Source organism: Chrysemys picta, chromosome 2, assembly GCF_011386835.1.
Source record: "Chrysemys picta bellii isolate R12L10 chromosome 2, ASM1138683v2, whole genome shotgun sequence".
Lineage (NCBI taxonomy): Eukaryota > Metazoa > Chordata > Testudines > Emydidae > Chrysemys > Chrysemys picta.
In genome coordinates, this window is record NC_088792.1 from 139,617,688 (window position 1) to 139,637,253 (window position 19,566).

The 19,566-nt window shown below is 41.6% G+C and overlaps 1 long non-coding RNA gene across 3 annotated transcripts in view; it reads left to right on the forward strand.

The window, feature by feature from the left end:
• The first annotated feature begins 406 nt into the window (after positions 1–406).
• LOC135981506 (uncharacterized) overlaps positions 407–19,566 on the forward strand; it is a 40,458-nt gene continuing 21,298 nt past the window's right edge. For 2 of the 3 annotated variants that reach the window (XR_010598561.1, XR_010598559.1), the window contains exons 1-3: positions 407–556; positions 8,948–9,021; positions 11,640–11,728. This is a non-coding gene — a long non-coding RNA (uncharacterized LOC135981506). The remainder of the gene's footprint in view (positions 557–8,947; positions 9,022–11,639; positions 11,729–19,566) is intronic. The other variant, XR_010598560.1, reaches the window with a different exon arrangement.

The window sequence follows — 19,566 nt, forward strand, 5'->3', positions numbered from 1 at the left end:
CTTCCATGCAAAAGTAATATCAGGAAAATATTTATTACACCTGATCGAAAATCAGAATTTTCTTCCTGTGAGAAAATCTGATAGTTTGACATTTCTTTTTAGCCTGAATTAGGACAAAAAGTCAGAGTATAAATGCACCTGAACTACAGCTCCACACTGCAGCAGCGCCTGGGGGCACAGATTAATGCTGAACCAGCCTGAAACTAAACATTTTGTTTTGATTTTCTCAAAGGAAAATTAATACATTTTGGCAAAGTTGATGCTTTCCCTTAGAAAGTCTTATTTTTTGCAGAAACTACATTTTCTGTTGGGCAAACACCCCTTTTGGATGGATTTTTTTTTTACCAGCTTTAGTATTTATGAGCTGTCTTTAATGCAGGTTAGCAGCTGGGCATGATGAGGAAGAAAGCCAGCTGTGTGTGATCATCTATCTCTGCTGATCACCAGCAACTGTTCTGTGCACCATTGGTGGTGTACAGACCATAGTTTGGGGAAAAAACTGCCCTGGTTAAAGGAACTTAGAGGAGAAGCTTATGGGGAAAGAGAAAGAGAAAAGGTAATAATTTTATTTTCTGTTTTATTATCAGTTTACTCATCACACCTTCTGCATACAGCTAGCTGAATTTTTTTATTTGGATGAAAGGTTTTTCATCAGAAATGCCCTTTTTACAAAATAAATGTATTTTGTGGAAAATAATGTAAAGATTTTTGGAAATGGCTATCAAATTTTTTTGTTTACAGAAAACCTGATTTTCGGTCAACAAAACTTGCACTTTAAAAAAAAAAAATTAAGTCCACAAAAATGATAAACAGTTCCATAGTAAACACTGCGATGTGAAAACAAATGTAATTTTTTTTGTGAAAATAGATTTTCATTTTTCAACCATCACTTCCTTGTCCTGCCACCACACAGGTTTCTGAATCTTTAGAATAGAGCCCTGCTAATACAAAAACATGACTGTACAGCTAATGGTTATTTGAATACTATTTTCCTCTAAGCCCGGTGCTTACAGATGGGAGTTGTTGAAAGGTGTAATTAATAGATAGGGAACAACCAGTATATTGATCAGTTATTATAATTGGGAACCCCAATTTCAACATCTAAGGCCTTGTACAGACATGAACTTGCACCACTTTAACATGGTGTGTTTTAAACTGTTTTGGTTAAACCAGTGCGTGTTTGGGTAGACACTCTCATTTCAGTTAGCTGAATATGTTTGGATGTCTGAAGAAGACCTTAGTAAGGAGCTCAGCTTTGGGGTTAGCACTGACCATATTGTCAGACAATGAGAAGTGTAAATACTCAGTAGAATGAATATATCCATTCCATATATGTTCTGAATGTCTGTTCTTTGATATAATAACTTGGTTAGTTTGAAGTAGCGTTGCTATTTTGGAGATTTAAGATAAATTCACTCTGTGGCACAGCAAAGTTAAATCAGGGGTCTAATTTTTTCTTTTCTTATTCCAAAAGCTTTCATGTGACTTTGCTTTTGTTTAGTACTGCACTGTATGGACATAAACACAATGTTCTAATTTAATCTAAACAATCAGGGCCTTAAATTATGAAGAACTGTGAGAAAGTGCAGTGAAAGAGGTTCAAGGAAAAGTATACAAAAACAATCCCTCCTAATAGGTCCCAGAATCCCCAAGCAAATTTGAACTTGGAGGCAATTACTTTGGATCCTTTAGAAGCTTGGCCGTTGGGAAGCATTTAAGTTTTCTCTGTTACGAATCAGTGAGGAAAGCAGCCCCATCATAAATTCATAATTTCATAGATTCCAAGGCCATAATGGACAATTGTGATAATCTAGTCCAGTGGTGGGCAACCTGCGGCCTGGGGGCCACACATGGCCCATCAGGGTAATCTGCTGGTGGGCCGCCAGACAGTTTGTTTACATTTACACGGCTGCCCGCAGCTCTCAGTGGCCGGGGTTTGCCATTCCCAGCCAAAGGGAGCTGCGGGAAGTGGCGCAGGCCTCAGGATTACCCTGACAGGCCACGTGTGGCCCATGGGCTACAGGTTGCCCACCACTGATCTAGTCTGACCTCCAATATAACACAGGCCATAGAACTTCTCCAAAATATTTCCTAGAGCATTCCTATTAGAAAAACAATCAATCTTGATTTAAAAATTGTCAAAGAGGAAGAATCCATCGTGACATTTCGTAAATTGTTCCAATGGTCAATTACTCTCAGTGTTAAAAATGTACACCTTATTTCCACTCTGAATTTGTCTAGCTTCAACTTCCTGCCATTGGATCATGTTATACCTTTCTCAGCTAAACTGAAGAGCCCATTATTAAATATTTGTTCCCTACGTAGATACTTATAGACTGTAATCAAGCCACCCCATAACCTTCTCTTTGTTAGACTCCAGGAGCTGAATTTATTTAGTTTATCACTATAAGGCAGATTTTCTAATCCTTTAACAATTCTTGTGGTTCTTCTCTGAACCCTTTCCAATTTATTAACATCCTTCTTGAATTCTCAACACCAGAACTGGACACAGTACTCCAGCAGTGGTTACATCAGTGGCAAATATAGAGATAAAAGACCTCTCTGCTCCTGCTCAAGACTGCCCTTTTTATGTATCCAAGGATCACATTAGCCATTTTGGGCACAGCATTGTTCTGGGGGCTCAGGTTCAGCTTATTATCTGCCATGGTCCCCAAATCTTTTTCAGACATATTGCTTCCCAGGATAGAGTCCCCCCATCTGTACATATGGCCTACATTCTTTGTTCCTAGATGTAATGCACTTACATTTAGCAATATTAAAAAAAGCACATTGTTTTCTTTTACCCAGTTTACCAAGTGATCCAGAATGCTCTGAAATAGTGACCTGTCCTCTTTAATATTTACCACTCCTCCAATTTTTGTGTCATCTGCAAACTTTATCAATGATGATTGTATGTTTCTTTCCAGGTCATTAATAAAAATGCTAAATAACTTAGGGCCTAAAACAGATCCTTACAGGACCCCACTAGAAATATTCCCATTTGATGATGATTCCCCATTTGCAATTACATTTTGAGATCTATCTGTTAGCCAGCTTTTAATCCATGTAATGTTTGCCATGCTAATTTTATGTATGCAATGTAGTTATAGCTGCGTTGGTCCAAGGATATTAGAGAGACAAGGTGGGTGAGATAATATCTTTTATTGGACCAACTTCTGTTGGCAAGAGAGACAAGCTTTAAAGCTATACAAAACTCTGCCTCAGGTCTGGGAAGGGTACTCCCAGTGTCACAGAAAAATGCAAGGTGGAACGGATTGTTTAGCATAAGTAGTTAGCACATATTTTAAGGGACCATTCAAGGTACAGTGGCCTGTTCACACCTCTGCAATCATAGGAAATAACCCTGATTGACACTACAAACGTATGTCGGTATAACTAAGTCACTGAGGGACCTAACTACTGGTGTAGACAGTGCTATATTCACAGAAGGGCTTCTCCCATCAATATAGCTACAGCCTCTCGGGCGAGGTGGAGGACCTATGCTGATGGGAGAAGCTCTTCCGTTGGCGCAGATAGTATCTTCATTAAGCTCTGTAGTGGCGCAGCTGCGCCACTACAGCACTGTAAGTGTAAATAAGCCGATAGACCCTGGGGGCTTGTCCTCACATACAGTGCTAAAGTGGTGCAGCTGCACCACTGTAGTGCTTTAGTGAAGACGCTACTATGCCGGCGGAAGAGCTTCTCCCGTTGGCATAGTTAATCCACCTGCCAGAGAGGTGGAGCTATATTGATGTGAGAAGCTCTCCTGTTGACATACCACTGTCTACACCAGAGGTTAGGTCGGTATAACTAAGTCATTCAGGGATGTGGATTTTTCACACTCCTGAGTGGTGTAGTTATATCGATATATGTCTGTAATATAGCCCTGACTTGGATTTATGGGTTATTCCAACAATCTGTAACCCACTAATCCCCTCTTTTTGTCCTATGACTGCAGAGGTGTTAACGGGCCACTCTTGAATGGTCCCTTAAATATGTTTTAACTACTTATGCTAAACAATCTGTTCCACAACAGATTTTGCTGTGATGCTAGGAGTACCTTTCCCAGACCTGAAGAAGAGCTCTGTATAGCTTGAAAGCTTGCCTCTTTCACCAACGGAGGCTAATTTCATATTCTAATTTTTTAATCAACATGTCATGTGGTACAAAGTCATAAGTCAGCTAATGTGCTTTGGGCGTTCTATAGAAAGAATTCTTCAGTCTTTTTAATTTGTGGGTTCAGAAGGAGGCTATTGGGGGAGGAGACTCACAACTCCTAGCATTTTAACTGGATGGTAGGATACCTGACTTCCTCCATCCCGCTTCTTTTTGACATAAGAACTATTGAGGTAGCCCCACTCACTAAGTACCTCCCAGGGACTGGGAGCTGAAAAGAGTGGGTCCAGTTACCCAAGAAGCAGGATGAAGGAGGAAGACAAAAGTCACTGGAGATGATGGGATCTTCCCCAAGGAGATAGGAAAGGTAAGGGTGGGGAAGCTTGTCATAGAATTTAAGGCATGAAGGGCCCACCACATCATCTAGTCTGGCCTCCTGTATATCACAGGCCTCCAATGCTACCTAGCATTCACAAATTAAACCCAACAACCAAAAGTAGACCAAAGTATTACAGATCACAGGAGACTAAACTATTATGTATCTGTTCAAAATGTGGCCTGAGGGAAAGAAGCTCCAGTCCTGAATTTCCCCCCTGCTGGCCTTTCTGAGGGTCTGGGTGGTTCTTTCCCTCCTCACTAAAGCCTAAAGGAGAATGATGCTGGCTGATGTAAAACCCAGTGGTTTCTCATGGTTTCTACCAAAATTAGGGGAAATTTGTCTATTTATCTTGGTTTTATTCAAAGTCTTTAGTTTTATCTGAAACTCTCGCTGCAAATCCCTGGGAACTGATATCAAAAATACCCTTTGCTGAATCCCATGCAAATCACAGCTTTTGATCTACATGCTGTTCAGCTGCTAGCAGACTGCTTGGTCCCTCTTTGAGCTGAGTGGAAAGCATTTATTTTTTCTCTTTTTATTTTAAGCATTTTCTTGTATAATACATACTCTTGAACTTTCATTTTGAATTACAACATCAGATTGGTTGACTCTAGGTGGGAAAACTGTTTGAATGCCTTACCCTTTGACTTACTGCCACAGTCCACACAGACAACAACTTTAATATTAAAGAGTCAAGGGGCCCAATCCTGCTCCTACTGAAGTCAATAGCAAAACCTACACTAACTTCAGTGGGAGAGGATTGGGCCAGGGCCCTAGTTTTAAAAAAGTAAATGGTATTTCATCCATTCTGTGCATAATCACAATAAGCACTAGTGAGGTAATACACCTCTACCCCGATATAACGCGACCCGATATAACACGGGTTCGCATACAGCGTGGTAACCCCGGGACTGCAGCAGTGGGGCTCGGCCGGCGATTTAAAGGGCCCGGGCTCCCCGCAGCGGCCAGATCCCAGAGCTCTTTAAATCACCGCTGGAGCCCTGCTGCCACTACCCCGGGACTCCGGCAGCAGGGCTCGGGTGGCGATTTAAAGGGCCCGGGGATCCCTGTAGCTGGAGCCCCGGGCTCTTTAAATCACCGCTGGAGCCCTGCCGCAACTACCCCGATATAACGGGTTTCACCTATAATGCGGTAGGGATTTTTGGCTCCCGAGGACCGAATTATATTGGGATAGAGGTGTAGTGTGAATTGTTTACCATCAGGAGCCCATACAATTAACTAAATGAGGGAGGTGAAGTATGCTGAGTATATTTTGGTGCAAGCGAGAATCTGTCTTTATTTTACTCTAGTTTGACTAAACATTGTTCGATTTGCTTTATTTTAACCGTGTTTCAGTTATGTATACACTATTGCTCAGTAACTTACAATAAGGAAACAGAGCGAAAATGTGTGTAGATCATCTTAAATTGCTTTGGAAAGTCCTGCAAATGGCATGAGGTGTGTCTGCTGGATCATACAGTAATATTTTTGAATTAAATCATTAAAATTCTTCCTATATTTACTTCATTTAATGATAGGGAACAGATTGCTGCTTGTTTAGAGCAGACCACAAGGTTATGTGTGTCTTTTAGTTTCCTTTAGGAGTTTAAAAACTTGACAGTAAAGATTAGCAACTCATTGTGATCTTGCTTGAAATTATCCAAGAAACACAAACTACCAGAAAAACTGCAAAACAGGTTTTATTTCTGACTTTAAGAGGTTTTGCATTTGCACTTTGCTGTATCACCACTGTCATCTATGTACCAAGTGCAATCAGCATGAGTTATTTTTTAAGGCTTGTCTCCACAGTGGGGTAATGCACTCCATAGGGGTGTGATTTCTAAAGTATACTAATGTATTGCACTTTAACTGGTCTGTGTAGACCCTGCTGGTGTGCACTAAGGATTCCCTAGTTGGCTTTAGTATATTACTATTTAAAACAGCATTATGTTAAAGCATACCAGCAGGATCTACATGGACAAGTTAAAGAGCAACACCCTAGTGTGCTTTAGAGATCACACCTCCACAGAGCATATTTCTCCACCGGGTAGACAAACCCTAAGTGTGAGATAGGAATGGGCAATCAGACTATTCTGCAAAAAACAAGTGGAAGGAACAGAATGGCCAATGTCTTGGCCCCTTCTTCTCCCTATTCAGTTTTGGACTAAAGTCTCCTGTGATTAAGAGGTTTATATTCTATACATTCTAATTCATGTTTCCATTGTTGTCTTCTGCAAGTTCTCCCTGCTACAGATGGAAATGGTTGGATTACACCATGGCTTTTATAGCAGAAACCTCTATATAAAGGAAAATATTCTGAATTACTATGGTTTACTAGGATTTTTTTTCCTTTTAAAACATTAGTCATCTTGGGCTTCCTTGGCTCTTCAAGTTCATGCTTTATTGAAGTGCTCTTCAGACTTAGGACACAGGTTTAGATTCTTTGCAATTTTGGCATCGCTAGTCTGTTTGATGCAAAGTGTCATAAAACCTACATTGGCTCAGATAGTAAGGCAGAAATCCTGAGCTACCATAAAACAGGGCCAGTGGAGGATTTAGAGTTAGTAGGGCCCTATGTGCAGCTACATTCTTGGCCCCCCACCCCTCAGGACCCAGCCAAGAAAAAGAACATTCTCTTATCTCCCCCACCCCCGTTTTTCATTCTTTTTTTCTTCATCCTCCTCCTATATTGTAAGTAATGGGAAGTAAATGAAAATAAAGAGAGGTACTTTGATTGGGGTGGGGGTTGGGGTGCAAGAGAGGGTTCAGGGGGTGGGCTCTGGGAGGACGTTTGGGTGCAAGATGCAGGCTCTGGGCTGGGGCAGGGAGTTGGGGTCTGGGAGGGGGCAGGAGAGCGGCGCTTACCTCAGGCGGCGTGGCTCCCAAAGCAACCGGCACACACACCCCTCCGGCAGTGGCTCCTAGGCGGGGGGAGAGGAAGCAGGGGCTCTCTGCGCACTGCTGCCCACACGCGCTGCCCCCGCAGCTCCCCTTGGCCTCAGTTCCCGGCCAACGGGAGCTGCGGAGTCGGCGCTCAGGGCAGGGTCAGCCTGAGAGACACCTCCCACCCAGGAGCTGCAGGGACTGGCCAGCTGCTTCTGGGAGCAAAGCGGCATGGAGGGAGGGTGGCAGAGCGAGCAGGGAGCCACCTTAGCCCTGCTGCTGGCACGTCTCCGTGCGCCCCCTGGGGGGAGGGGAGCAGCGGGTCTCTGTGCGCTGCCTGGGGTGGGGGCAGCGCATGGAGCCACCTCCCCCTCCCCCGCCAGGGGCACGCAGAGAGGTGCTAGCAGCTGGCTGCTTCCGGAACGGTGTGGGGACACCGGCCACGGCATGCAGGCAGCCTGCATGCTTGAGCCCTGCTGCACCGCTGGCCGGGACTCGGGGACAGGTTGTCAGCTATTTGTTGGATAAAATATGAATTGATTTGCAATTTCCCTCCATTACTTGAACCCAAATCCCTGCCGAGGTTTAAAAAGTTTGGTTAATTATGAGGTTTATTTTTTAAAAGGCATTAATTTTCATGTAGTCTCTAGATTTGGCTGAAAGAGAAAATACCAGAATACCAAGAGAGGTGGCTTTCATGGTATTGTTTACCTAGCCCAAACCCGGAAGTACTGGAAATGTCATGCAAAAGCCTGATGTCTCCAGCTTTTTACCACAGTTTCCACACTAAAGGGGCTCAAAGAAGCATCCTCATGTTTGGAAGCTTCTCCAAACTGAAGGCCTAAAGTTCTTGATGTTTCTCCATCATGAGTTACAAAGGTAAAGAATAAAAGGGCTAGATTCATGCCTCCATTTTAATGGTGTGGATCCTCTGTGTGGATCTCTCTAGTTCCATGTGGAAAGCTTCAGCGGCTCCTTAGTGCCAGAGTCTTTCACTGAGGTGAGGAAAGGCTGGCAGGAGCCAAGGCTGAGCCTTTCCTCACTGCCAGAGTCTTCACTGTGGTGGGGAAGGGCTTTCCCAATGACCTCCCTCCTGCCAGAAAATTTCCCCCTCCTGGAGTCTCTCCTGTGGGGAAAGGCTCCAGCAGTGGGGAAGCAGCAGGACACTACCTGGCTAAAAATAGGAGTGTAGTCGGAGAGGCACAGCATGGGCGAGTAGATAGCCATGTAGAGTATATATGCAAGTACCTACCCACATCCTTCTCACATGTCTTTATTTATCTATGCCATGCCTCACCGGCTACACTGCTATTCATACCCATGCTAGGGGGACTACATGTGTATGTATGCTACATGCCACTGAAAAAAGGGTGCAGTGTAGATGTACTCTTAGGGACAGTTATTCTTTGGTACAATATACCTACAACAGCTAGATAAAATTGTTACTGGCTGTGTTTCAAAAGGGTCTTTGTTCCTTCCTTGAAGAGAAATATAAGCGTGACCACTTTTGATTGAGAAACTCAAACCCTTTCATGAAAATACGTTGTTTTCTCTTGTTTGTTTCTATAGATGGGCCTGAAACCCCTGGATCTGAATTCTCTTGAGCTATGGGAAAGTTCATAACTGGATCTGAACTCTGTGGTGTAGGTCCATCTTTGCTGTTATTTATTAATCATGTTTTACAGTGCCATAATTTTCAGATTAGAAAAGACAGCTATGAAGATTTTACAATATAAATTAGGCAACACAAAGCATAAAGTGATCTGAGGAAGGAAGGAGAAGGAATTAACTGTTGGTTTGTGTGATGGCATTGTTTCTGTGCATTATTGACACATCTTTCTTCATTTCATTTCATTGTGGGTGGTTTCACTTTAAAGGTCCAAGGTGAAGAAAACGGAGAACACAATCTCCAATTTTTAGTAGGTGAAGAGAAAATTCCTTGACTGTAGCCCAAGACCTGTCAGACTTCTCAACTGCAGCTTTACATGGTTTGATCCATCAGAAATCAAAGCAGAATGTGATTTATAACTTCAGGTGTGAATATAGAACTCTGCATCTTGATGATGAAAGGGTCAAGTTTCTTATTACAATTAAGCGGCTGGGGAAGAACAAGCCAATCCAAAAATCTGAGTGCTCTTCACACGCTTTTAAAATGTAGTTATTACATAGTAAATGCACAGGCTTCCCCTAACATTTCCAGGAATGCAATACCCCAGTTATAGCAAAAATATTAGGATCTTATACCTTCTGAGTCCCTCCCCTTAGCCATCCTCCTGTACCTCATAAACCAAGGAGTAAAGATGCAGTGTACCGAAGCTTAAGAAACTCCAGATATTATGGATCAAGGGAGGGATGCATTCCAACAGATCAGACTTTTCTGAGCATGCCTTGTTGGCACCCCCCCCCCCGCCCCTTTATACCAACATGGCTTCAGCTCAGGTACCGCCATAGATCACAGCAGCAGTATCTGGCAGGGAGAGAGACAGTTTCTTAGTTTAGGGTCACGGATTCCACTTTTAAGATACTTAATATTATGTACCAGATTCTGCTCCACTTAATCATATTGTATATTCCCATACACTTCAAGTAGCCCAACTGAAATAAATAGTACTGTTTGAGGACATTACCCATTGCAATTTATGATACTGTGTCTCAACATGTGTTGCAATTATAGTTAATTAGATTTTTGTGGCACCAAATCCAGTCAACAGAAATGTCTGTTACTTGGATAAAGCGAGGAAACACAAACTTCAATTCATGTTTAACTGATTTCTTTCTCCCTCGACCAGCATTAACAATATTCTGTGGTGATTGTTCTTCATTACTTTGACATTCACAATTTTTTGTAATAAAAAAAAGAGAAAGAAAAGTCTAGCACAGGGGATTATTCAAACACAGTTTATATAAGCTGATAACAGTCTAATCCAAACTCATGCAGTTCCCTGTTGCTATAATCACATGGAACTGTCACAGTAGTTCTGACCATTGAAGGCAATATCCTAAAACAACTGCAACCCATAATTTCCTCACTTGTTTTTCACAATTCTCTAAACCCTCAGAATGTGGTTTTGCTCATATGCATACAGAGCCAAATTCACCATTGGTGTAACTCCACTGAAGTCAAAATCTTTATTGATGGGATGAATTTGACCCAGACAGTACATAGAAAATGATAAACAATAAATAATTACTTCTAATCTATGATTGCCTCAATTTCTGCAACCTGGAGACTGCCTAATGTGATGCTTTTCTTCTCTCAGGGACAGAAGCATCTTCCCCCATGACAGTTATGTTATGAGATTAAAACTGTACAGTATATTGATCTGTTTTCTAGGCAGCAAATTCTGTAGTCTTCAACCTATTATGACTTCAGAGAGTTAAATATGGCTTTGAAAAGGGTGCCCAGCTACTTGTAACATTTTGCTAAAGCTGTCCGAAATGTGGAAAAGGTGGATAAATGGAGGCATCTCTGGACCCTTCTAGCCTGTTCTCTGCAAGAGGTCTCAGTACATGCCTGATCCTCAGCTGCTGTAAATCAGCATAGCTTTCTTGACCTGAATGTAGCTATACCAGCTTATAGCAGGTGAGGTATGTTGTTCTTTTGATTACATGAATGAGAGGTTGCAAGACTAAACAAAATACAAGATTTGTAATAACTCAAATCCATTTCAGGAGTTACTATCTTAATTATTAAGAACACCTAGGAAACCCCATGATAACCGTCTTGCAGAAAAACCCAGATCAGGGGCAGAATTAAGTTAAAATCGCAATGGCTTTGAAACCCTAGAAAGCTGGAGCTATTTTCCCTTGGGAGCAGAGGATGACCGATTTTTCAGAATGAGGCAGGGAAATTAGGAGCCATCCTTGCCTGGCTTGGAACCTCTGCACCGAAAGCATGCACCTCCACAATGCCCCGCTCCCCAACCCTTCCCTCTGGTAACATAGCTCCCTCAGGATCTCTTTTGCTTCCCCTTCCCCCTTTCAGAAGGGTTTCTGTGAGAGACAATACTACTTTCAGAAGCGTTAGATTTCACGTGAAATTTTATTTGGAAATTTGTGGAGTCCTAAGGCTACTGATGGTATGGAGAGTTGTTGCCCTCTAAAATCTACAGGCCTAAATGCATAACATAAAGACAGTGGGATGACCATGAACTAGGGGGCCAAAGGATGTGTGGGTTAGGTACTGTAGTGTACTGGAAACTGTGTTAAAAATGACATGCTATCTCTTTAAAAGTGAGGGAATTCCTGGTCTTGCTTGCAGGTTTTGGAGCTCTGAGAGAAGTCATGTGATCTGGATCATCTGAGTCAGTCAGCAGACAGCCAATCTGCAAGGAGCCAGCTTAAAGCAAGGTAGGATGAGTTGTGCCTCGCTGCCTTAAGGAGCCTTAGGGAGCAGCTTGGGTTCTCGGGTGTTATTGTTCTGGACTCTAAGAAATAAAGTAGTGCGATGTTGCAACCTTCCTGCAAGAACATTTATGTTTTGATCTAATTCTCTGTATGTATGCTATGAACATAACAGATAGTTATGTCGAGCTGGCTTTTGGAAATCTCTCTGTGGCCCTTAAAGTCTTGTTCCAATGAAGGAAATTCTTTCAGGAAGGAAAAGGACAGAACCGTCAATATGGTGTGCACTCTACCTTGGCCTACAGTGAAGCTCCTTGCATGGCTCACCACCTGGTGGGGCATCTGAGGTGGGACTCAGGGGAGCACAAGTCTGGTGGCACTGAGGTGGCCTTAGTCCCTAAGCACCAGTGTAGTTGATATGATATCAGAGATATTGGTGGCTTATTAATCTGTATCATACATAATCACCCCCTGGCAACAGTATTCTGCTTATACCACTGAAGAGGGCTGCCAGGTGGATATTACTTGACTGGGAGCACCATTAGAAAGGAAAACAACTCCTAGTGGTGAGAAGTTCAAATGTGAGATGAAAAAATTAGCAGTCATCCTCCATTTGCAGGACTTGCTCTGTGTGTCCTGCACAGACAGCAGGTGCCCCTATACTACAATGATAGAGGCTGTATAAGTACCTAGTTAGAATCAAGACTCAGAAATGGATCTTTTGTGGTCCAAAGACTTGACATGTACAGTCAGTCAATGAATCACAGGTAGACAGGTTACATAACACAGTTATGATTTGTATTGCAGTAGGGCCTAATGGCCCCAATCAATCAAGGATTGGAGCCCCAGTGTTCTGCGACCTGTAAAATCTACAGTGAAAAGTTAATCCCTCCCCAAACAGCAAGTTTAGGTATGATCTAGAGCACAATGAAGATGTTTCTGGGTCCATAATATATTGAACCCATATTATACTGGTGCATTTGTTGTATGTGTATATATATAGGGTAATTCATAATAGTAATCGTAGATATATTGAAATAATGATCTCTAGAAAAATTATCACAAAAAAGGAACAAGTTTCACAAGGGCTGGTAGGGCCTATTAACCAGGAGTTACATATTGTTGTCTGAAAGCAGAATTTCAATTTATTGCTAGAAAAAAACGTGCTTAGAAACATAACCCAATTTTATTGGCTGATTTCTCAAAATACTGCCAGCATGGTACAGTTTTTATTTGCTGAGTGGCCATTTGGAACTTGACTATGCTGACTACATTGGGCTCAGTTTCAAATCTCTCTTAATCCCCTAATGAACCTTTAATAAAGCTGGATTGACATTAAATCAGTACTTGGAAAGTTTATTAAAATAAAACAGGAGGAACCAGAAGATCAAAACAATTTTTGTTGTTGTTGTTTGTTCAAATATATGCTTTTCCCTCCCCTCCTCCCCCAGAAAATAGCAGCTCTTGGTAGGCAGCAGTTGTACGACTTCCAAAAAATGTTTTAAGCTGGATTTAGGTTTAATTATATTTGCTGATTTGGTGGTGGTTGTTTTTTATATTTTGAAACAGTTGTTTGAGCCACATTGTTTCTTTCTTTTCTTTTTTTGATTTTTGATGGGAAAGTATGGAATAACATAGGGAAAGTGATGTGACTAATATGACAGGGCATGATGAAGTCCCAGCCATTCCAAATTAAGCAGGAGAGAAGACTGTCTCCTGCATAGACTGGAAATGGTCCCAGAAAGTTCTCTGTTTGCAGAGCCAAGCTGTAATAATAAGCAGTGCTATTCCTGCACTATTTTTTTGCCCAGCCCACCCTCCCACAATCTCCATGTTACCCCCTCCCTTACCAGAAAGCACAGTCTGCTTCTGCATACAACGCATTCTGTACAATAACAGCTCTGTGCACCCTCTTGGCCTGTGTCACTCAGCCTTGAGATTACAGCACAACTGACTGACAGCAGTAAGAAAGGCAACTCAACCATAAACACCAGGTTCTACGACTGCTGATATTAATTACATGGTATGGTTATACTTAAGGAGACACCTGATCTCCACTGTCAACCTTGCCATTTCATAAGTGAATTACATCATAGTTTCAGTGATTGTTTTAGTAGAAAAGGATCCTTATTTTTGTTGGATTTTCTTTCCCCTTCCTGTGCTCTGAGTCTGTGTCTGAGTTTTATCCAGTAATTTCCCTGCACTTTCCCCCTTTTTCAAATGTGGTTTTAAGTTTGTATCATAAGAATTAATAATGAATATTTTGCGCTGTGCCTTTCATCTTCTGATTTCAAAGACCTTCAAAATTAATTTAGTTTTAGAATACACTTGTGAATTATGTATATGCACTATAAGTAGCTAATTATATATGTGTGTTTGTATGCATTATAATACACACACACACACCCTTACACATTTTACATGAAGAAAAACTGAGGCAAAGAGTAGTTGTGTAATGTACCCCAGAATCCTATGGAACAAGAATGGCCGACAGAAATAGTATCTGAGGCCTGACTCCCAGACCCCTGCTTTAGCCATTAGACTACACTGCCTTCCTGGAGAATAAAGCAAATTTAGAATACAAAAATTTAGATGGCACAATGCCCAGGGGAGAGAAACAAAGGTGGCTAACTTTTGACTGCTATATTTGGGCTGCCTCAGGCTACTCTGTAGCCCACCATCCCACTGAGTGCTATCATCCATCCCCTTTCCTCACGGCAGCCCCCACTCCCTGTGCATGGGATTGAAAGAAGGGGGACAGCACAGGACTGCTAACATTATTCCTACACTGCTGTTGTGCTGGGGCAACACTCTCCTGACCCATAGTGACCCCCTAGCTAAGTCTACAGAGCAAGCTGCAGCCATGGCAGCACATCTCGGAGTCTAAATCCACAGATTAGGGCTTGTGCTACAGTGTTAAGAATAACTATGTCCTTGTTGGTCAGGCTTGAGAGGGCGCTTGGGCTCTGAGACCTGTGGAGTGGTCACCAAAGTGCTGGACAGGGGTGAGGGCCAGAATCAATTGCTTAGAGATCGGTACTTATGAAAATGATGGATGGATAGCACCTGCTAATGGCTAGACATAATTCTAGCAGCTACTCTTCACATTATTTTTCACCTGAGCTGCATCAAAACATTTCTGCCCATTTAGAGTGCTGTTACAGCCCTAAAACACTTTCAGTATAAACTGTCAAATGGGCCAAACTGGGGTGGTGTCTTTGTACTGTGGACACATTGGGGGAAGAGGCGGAGGATGAAAAACAACTAATTCATCCTGAGGTATGATATTGCTCCCACTGGAATCAATGCAAGTTTTGCCATTCACTTCAACAGGAGCAGGCACTCTTATTTTTGTTCTCAGTTGTGGTTTAAACCTAGTTTTCTACTGGAGGTGAAAAGCTAATTAATTATTACAAATGTGCTTGATTTTAAACTAACTTTTTTCTACATTGTATTGGGCAGGGGGAAGGGAAGGAAAAATATCAATGGCAAACTATGATGAGTTTACAAAAGGACATAGAAAACCAAAAACTAAAATTTTCAAAAGCTGCCACAATTGCAAATGGAGAGCTCAAAATGAACACCCTATAATATTATACTGTAAACCTACAGTACCTTGAGGAGTGGGAAAACCACATTTCCTGGTATGGTCACACAGTCACACTCTTTAGCTGTACATAGGTCTGGCTGGTTTCTCCTCAGATGCTACTCTTTGAACGGATAGCTAAACAATTAGTTTCTTTTCCTTTGCTTTGCAGTCTATAACCTATGTCAAACCCTCCTGAAAATGTTTCTGGCTTTAGCAAAGCCACAAATTGCATGTTAAAAGGAGGCTGGAGAGGGTGGTAAGGGGGAAACTAAAAGTCATAGGGTTGTTTCTTCAGATGGCGTAAATTGATGTAGATCTATTGACTTAGACAGAACTATGCAGATTTCCATGAGCTGAAGATCTGACTTATTGCCTCAGTTCAGCTTGCTGTATGGCATGGTTTTAGTTTGATTGTAAGCTTTGCTTTTTGAAAGTGCTGATGCGGGCCTAGAATTTGGAGAGGAAAAGTGGCAGTATGTGCATTTAAAAAGAAAAACCAAAATAAATATAAGTCAATGTAGCTAAAATTAGTCAAAAATTGCCTGTCACCTTTTAATTTATTTGTTTGTATTCTGTGCTAAATGTGACTTCGGCAAATTACACACACAGTTCCTTTTTTATTGTGTTTATAAGAAGTTAGGGAGCATGTGGGAAGGAAAAGTTATTTCAAGAACTAACATCAAAGGAGAAAATGGAAAGGGGAGATAGCTTGTCATTTTTGTTCCTAAGAGAGAACCTGTATATAGATCTATCTGTGTGAGACCCTGCTGTTACAATTTGCAAATGGTTTTGTTTGATCTGCCTAGGTTTGCCCCCCTTGAGATCTGCTTGGTTTTAGGTTCCAGTGACTTTCAGAATGAAATACAAAACTACCCAACTTGGTTTCTCATTGGATGTATGTGAAACCATGAATTTGGTATGGTTTTGATGTCCAAGCATAAATTGTAATTACCCATTGTGTTGTGGTAGTACTTAAACCCTGATCAGGGACTGGGGCCCCATTATGCTAGGCTTTATACACATTCCTAATGAAAAGATGGTCCCAGCCTGTTAGTGTTCTGGTCCTTCAACAGTGCCTCTTTGGGTTGTAGTGTGAGGACATAAACACAAAGAACCATGCCTTAAGCAACAGCAGCGAGAGAAATTCCTAACCAGGAAGTCACAACATTTATTAACTGTAACATATCCTGGTCCTCTCTGGTAACTTTGGAGGACTAGGAACTCTATAACCACATCACATCTCCTTTTCTTTACAATGAATGATTAAAACTTAAATTTCAAATCAGTATGTGTATATATACACAGCAATTCAGAATAAACTTAACATTCCTTAAAACTATTTACATTACTATGGCCCTTTATCAATTGTATTTAAATAGTCATGAGCAGTACTCTAAAGAGCAAGTCTTTGTGAGGGGCTGATTAGTCTTCCAGACCATGTTCTCACTTCTGTTGAGTTTGTGTGTGGAGTTCCTGGTGGAGTGGCTCACTTCCTGACAGAGGACCTGCAGATCCCTGATCCTCTCACTGTCGTATTGGGAAATATTGTAAATGAACCTCATTCCTTCGGAGAAGCCCTTTTGGAGTCTCTAGTAGGATCTGGGAGTTTCTGCCAAGTTCCAAACAGTTCCAAATGGCTGGGAGCTTTTGAACCAAACTTTGTTCCCTTGTCTCAGTTCAGATATTGTTTTTGTTCTGTGCTGAACACTGAAGTTTTGTTGCTGCTGAATTTTTACTTCAGCATCCCATTTTCAAAATTCCTTCAGTTTTGGCCATTTTTATGAAGCTCCCCTCTGCAACACAACCCGTCCTCTCTGGTGACTGTGAAGGACCAAGAACCCATAACCACTCCATAAATCGGGTTGTATACTCACACCAGGCCTGGTTACTCGAGTGTGACACTCAGTAGCACCCTAAAGGGGATGAAGTCTCAGCCCTCCAGCCAAATACCTTTGGACTCTTAACCCTTCTGGGGTTCTGAGGGAACACACAAACTAATTAGGAGCAGGAAAATAAATGAAGGAAAAAGAAGTATACAGTCAATCTCAGCTGGACCACTGGCCTCTCTTCTTTCAGTGGGGCCTTGGACAGGCTCAAGGCCTCCTTGTTCACCAGCCCTCTTCCTCTCAGGGGACTTTGGTGTTCTTTTAAGCAAGGGCATAGTCTCCGCTCTCTGCCAGGTCTCTTCCTGGGAGCTGGAAACCTCAGAACTCTGTTCTCTTGGAGCTGAGTTCCCTCCCTCTTGAACAACTCCTCTACTCTTGACTTGACTTGCAGGTAGGGTGGGGCAGGGTCACTCCAGCCCAGAGCAAATCCTTAACCTCTTCCTGACTGATGCAGGGTTTATACACATTGTCACACTGTCTCAAAGAGTTTACAATTAAAGTAAGAACTTACATCCTTGGTTGTTCAAAACTGCCTCCAGGTTCAGCTGAAGTGTTTAAACTGTTGCAAATGTGGACTGAGTTCCTACTGGCTCTTCTTTGAATGTTGGGCAAGTTAAAAGGTCTGTGAAAGCCCTCAGTGAATTGGGCCTAGGCTATCTGGAGGGTCAGTTCCTCCTTCAGGACCTGGTCTGTCCTCAGAGATCTGTTTCTCAGGAACAATGTGTTTATACTAGGGCTGTCAAGTGATTAAAAAAATTAATCGCCATTAATCATGTGATTAAAAAATTAATCGTGAATAATCCCGCGATTAATCGCGCTGTTAAACAACAATAGAATAACAACAGAGGGTCCTGTGGCACCTTTGAGACTAACAAGAAGGTGCCACAGGACCCTCTGTTGCTTTTTACAGATTCAGACTAACACGGCTACCCCTCCGATACTTAATAGAATAACATTTATTTTAAATATTTTTGGATGTTTACTACATTTTCAAATGTATTAATTTCAATTACAACACAGAATACAAAGTGTACAGTGCTCACTTCATATTTATTTTTTATTACAAATATTTGCACTGTAAAAAACAACAAAAAATATTTTTCAATTCATCTCATACAAGTACTGTAGTGAAATCTCTTTATCATGAAAGTTGAACTTACAAATGTAGAATTATGTACAAAAAAACCTGCATTTTTTTTGGTTACATAACTGCACTCAAAACCAAAACAATGTAAAACTTTAGAGTCTACAAGTCCTACTTCTTGGTCCTACTTCTTGGTCAGCCAATCACTCACACAAACAAGGTTGGTTACAATTTGCAGGAGATAATGCTGCCTGCTTCTTGTTTACAGTGTCACCTGAAAGTGAGAACAGGCGTTTGCATGGCACTGTTGTAGCCGGTGTCGCGAGATACATGCCAGATGCGTGGACATGCTTCCATGCTGATGATGGGTTCCGTTTGATAACGATCCAAAGCAGTTCAGACTGACGCATGTTCATTTTCATCATCTGAGTCTGATGCCACCAGCAGAAGGTTGATTTTCTTTTTTGGTGGTTTGGGTTCTGTAGTTTCCGCATCAGACTGTTGCTATTTTAAGACTTTTAAAAGCATGCTCCACACCTCGTCCCTCTCAGATTTTGGACGGCACTTCAGATTCTTAAACCTTGGGTTGAGTGCTGTAGCTATTTTTATAAATCTCACATTGGTACCTTCTTTGCATTTTGTCAAATCTGCTGTGAAAGTGTTCTTAAAATGAACACGTGCTGCTGGGCCATCATCCGAGACTGCTATAACATGAAATATATGCAGAATGCGGGTTAAACAGAGCAGGAGACATACAATTCTCCCCACAAGGAGTACAGTCACAAATTTAATTGACACATTATTTTTTTAACGAGCATCATCAGCATGGAAGCATGTCCTATGGAATGGTGGCCAAAGCATGGAAGGGGCATACGAATGTTTAGCATATCTGGCATGTAAATACCTTGCAACTCCGGCTACAAAAGTGCCATGTGAACGTCTGTTTTCACTTTCAGGTAACATTGTAAATAAGAAGCAGGCAGCAGTATCTCCCGTCAATGTAAACAAACTTGTTTCTCTTAGTGATTGGCAGAATAAGAAGTAGGACTGAGTTGACTTGTAGGCTCTAAAGTTTTACACTGTTTTGTTTTTGAGTGCACTTATGTAACCAAAAAAAAATCTGCATTTGTAAGTTACACTTTTACAATAAAGCGATTGCACTTTAGTACTTGTATGAGGTGAATTGAAAAACACTATTTCTTTTGATTTTCATTTTTACAGTGCATATATATGTAATTAAAATAATAATATAAAGTGAGCACTGTGCACTTTGTATTGTAATTGA